Below are 4625 nucleotides of genomic sequence, written 5' to 3' on the forward strand. Positions count from 1 at the left end.
CACACACACACACACACACACGCACGCACACGCACACGCACACGCATACGCACCACCCGCACCCGCACCCACACCCGCACACACCCGCACACACCCGCACACACGCACACACACACTTGAGTAAAATCTATATTTTTCGGGCTATCCCGTGACGTGAAAAATCTTATTATTATTTTCTATCCCCTAGTATTCTTTTTGTTAGAAGTTTCTAATAAGAAGGTTGTTGAATGTACTTCAAGTGGTATAATTTGAGCTACCCCGTGACGTGAAAAATCTTATTATTATTTTCTATCTCCTAGTATTCTCTCTGTTAAAAGTTTCTAATAAGAAGGTTATTTAATGTACTTCAAGTGGTATGAAACACATAAAATCTTCGTTAGATGATGTTAAGCACATATTGCAGCAAAATGACTAAGTTGAAGTGTCTATTCCCCTTTTATGGTCTTTCTGTTGTGATGACAAGTACTTCCCACTGGAGTGCCAAATCTAAATAGAATCTGAAGTAGGAACCAAGACGCCGTGAATCTAATTCACAAAGGATCACAAGAGGGTTCAATTCTGTACGACTAATGTTCACAAAAATTGCAAAACTTCCTGTAAAAGTATCAGTAAAATTATGGGGAGAACTAGAATAGAGTCTATTAAATTCATATTCTATACTTTTTCCATAATATCATATATGGAAATAACATAAAAATATGCATTCATATATAACTATGATAGTCCACCATATGAGAACTACATCTCTTAGGTATAGTTCAATAATTTAACATTCGGAAGAAAAGGAAGAGATAGCTACAACAAATTTTTTTAACTTAAATAAGAGTGTAGGAACATTAGTAAAATCTTTTCCTATTTTTGTTATGTGCAACACCAACACATAATCTATAAAGCAATACCAATCTCGTACCGCTTTTTATTAAAAATGACATCGTGTGTTTAACCAAACTATTTTTTGAACCTCCTTATCTCTTTCCTCTAGCATCCAATGTATATTAATTGTATTCTCTACCTTGAAGTGTTAGTTTATTCAATGACGTCATAACAACGGAATGGTGAATTTATTTAGTGAGCAAAATGGATTCAGTTTCGTTATATCTGATAATGATTGCAATGAGCTCTCAGATAATCAATACAGTATAGATGTGAAGGTTTTCATAGTTTAGATGAAGTTGAAGCTGTTAAACTCAATATGAAATCTGGGTATGATGGTCGTACTATGTCTTTCAATGTTATCGGTCTAGATTTTGCTTCTGTCTAAGGAGGACAACATTATAGTGGACGTGGTGGGGGTGATTTATATGGTGGTGGTTGTGGATATTGATCTTGAGGTGGGATATATGATGGTTTTGAAGGTTGTTAGGGCAGTAGCAAGCACTATGCAGGTGATGGTTGATATGGCGATCTTGGTGGAGGTATGGTGGAGTTTGCGCTTGTACAGGAGGAAGTTGGTATTACAAGTGTGAGTATGCTGGTCATTTCCAAGGAAATGTAGTCAAGGTTATGGATATGGCAGCGTTAGTGGTGGTAAATATGGTTGAATCACGGAGGAGGTGGACGTTGTGGTTGTTGTTACAAGTTAGGGGAAAAAGGTTGGTAACATTGACATCCTCTTTATAAATATCATTACCACCACCTCCGCCTCCATTCTCATGCAACCATATCTCCGATCACTTGTACCGCTGCAATATTCACAACATTGACTGCATTCCCTTGTGAAATGACAATCTTATCCACACTTGTAACACTCACTTCCTCCTCTACCACAACAGTTGTACCATCGCCAACTCACCATACCTCCAACCACCACCGCCATATCAACTGTAACCTCCATGCCGCATGTTTCCACCCAAACACCTTCACCACCACAATATTTCCCACCAAAAAATGTATAAAACAACAAGCACCATAGGAATCACTTCCACCACCCCTGCGATCACGGGATTCTCTTTTGATAAGAGCACCATCTGGCCGGCAACATTGGTAGCCCTCATATTACCATCAATTCCAGATTTCACATCGAGTTCAACCGCTTCCCCAACAGTTAAACTACGAAATTCTTTACATCTTATACTAGATTGATGAAAAAGAAAACTCATCACCACCATTATTTGGAGAAACAAAATTGAATCCCGTTTGGTCACTAAACCACTTCACTGTTCCTTTTTTCTTACGCCTCTCGTTGTACCAACTTAAAAAAGAGTTGATTATACATAAAATTCACTTTTATATTAAATCATATACACGACCATGATCAAAAAGCTCGTGTTCAATGAAAAAAATAAAGAGCTCTAACACATACACTTCATTTTTATTTCCATTTCAAACTAATAATCGTAAACAATATGAATATAAGGGAAAAATAATAAAACATGTTCATAAAATTGATTAAATAGAATAGTATCTATAAAAATGAATAAATTCAAATGCATATGCATGCTTTTTCTTAATTTATATCAACATCATGACAATTTTCTGATAGATGTTTCAAATAGAAATCTCACCATATGAACAAATTAAATTAGTATCAGAGTCATAATTGATAGATCAATAATTTAATTTAGTAGGAAAAGTTTTTGTTGGATTCAAATTATTAAGTAAAGCTCAATATACTTTTAATCCAATATGTTTTATCTGTTATAAAAAATAATTTTTCTTTTAAGGGCATAAAAATCAATCAAAATTTTAAACTATATTTTCCGATAAACATTTATCATTTTGAAATACATGAAATTATAATATACTGATTTCTATGCATATAGTTTGCACCAGATATTATTAAACAAGATTTTAAATATAACATATGTTTTAACTTTTAAATACTCTCTAATATGTTATTTTATGTTGCTCTATTGATTTGTCACAACAACAGATGAATTCTTGAATTGATTATTGAGAAAACCAATTGAAACACCAGTGTTATTAAAATTGTCCGATATTTTTTATTTTATCAAAATTGGCTCATATTATAAATGATAGAGACGAATTACATTATCCTTTAAGCAATTCGTTAACCCTAGTTTCTAAAAAAAACTGGAGCCATCGCAGATCTTCCTTTTTGTCAACCCTTTCTCCGCTTGCCTCAACAAAAGTCCGGCCATGACCTAACTTCTTGAGTTTTGATGAAACCTACTATATAAGATAGTATGTCAGACAACCCGTATCGAGAAGGTAATATAGTGAGTGCAAGGGTAGAACTAAATTTAAATGATACTAATAAAACAAAGAGACAGAAGCGTAGTAAATAAAAAAAACTATATACAATAGAAACCCTCCAAAAACCTTGAAGTCACGAGTACAAAGCTATCTAATTTGAAAAAAATACAATTCCCAAAAGTGTACGCCAACTGTCAAACTCCAAGGTTAACCCTAGACATAACATGGGACCTAGGATCATGAGTGACCGATGAATCTAGCATATCATGAAAATACTGAAAATAGTAAAGTAAAAGATGTACTATGCGGAAACTACATTGAAGGATACCTGAAAATGGGGAACACCGAAATGCACTAAATATAAGTGAAATAAACTAGGGTTAGTAATAACTAAAACAACTCAAGTTGAATCTAATACTCTGTATGAAAAGCCTCTAAATGAGTTGAGTGGATGAGACATTCTCCCAGCTAAATCAATTAAAAATCAAACAAAAAATAATGACTAAAATGAAAACATGCCTATGGTCCTCGAAATATGATGACTCACCTTTGAAGTTTCTGAATGTGCACGGAGAATCGCTATAAGTGTGATCTGTATGCTGAGTACCTAAACCTATATCATAAAAGGATGTAGCGTAGAGTATGAGAAAGTACTTCGAATATAATCAGCATGCGGGATATATATAGATACTATGCTGAAAAAATATATATAAACAGAAAAAAGTGTCACTAAGCAATTACATTGTCTGAGCAAGTATATAAATACCAAAACATAACAAAAAACTTAAGCTGAATGAAGTGACCAAGTACTAATCATGATGATAACATGATAAAAAGTATACTGATATAACTGCTAAAAACCTGGTTGAATGCACGAAAAGTTCGTGTTTGGAAGATACTATTAACCGAGATATAAACCACGCGATCTAAAACCATGACCCCTTTTGACAACCGATAGTTTAAATGAGGCCCCTGAGTACCGTAGTTAATGACATTCGTCAACTTTTATGTTAGGGTTGTTTTTATGGTTCCTTATTCGTTGAGGAACTTAAGATACATCCTTTGACGTCTAAGCTACATCGTTTTACTAACAGAAAAAGAAAGCGGACCCAGTTTCTTTGAAGAACAAGCAACAATGTTCTTCATATTTTAGCCCGAAAATCCAAAGGATATCTATTTGGATTTCTTAACAAGGTATGTGGATTTCACTAGTTGGTTTCTTTCATCCAATAGGTTTCTAGAATTGAACCAGTTCCTTGAATCTACATAGATTGTATAGACCTAGGGTTTGAATAAATCTTTTAAAGTTTTTTGTGATTTCAGTTGCTATATGTCACGACCCAAAACCGAGCCGCGACTGGCACCCACACTTACCCTCCTATGTGAGCGAACCAACCAATCTAAACCTTAACATTTCAATTTAATATCAACAGAAAGTAATGCGGAAGACTTAAACTCATTAATAAAAA

Source organism: Solanum pennellii, chromosome 1 (assembly GCF_001406875.1).
Source record: "Solanum pennellii chromosome 1, SPENNV200".
In the NCBI taxonomy this organism is placed as follows: Eukaryota; Viridiplantae; Streptophyta; class Magnoliopsida; order Solanales; family Solanaceae; genus Solanum; species Solanum pennellii.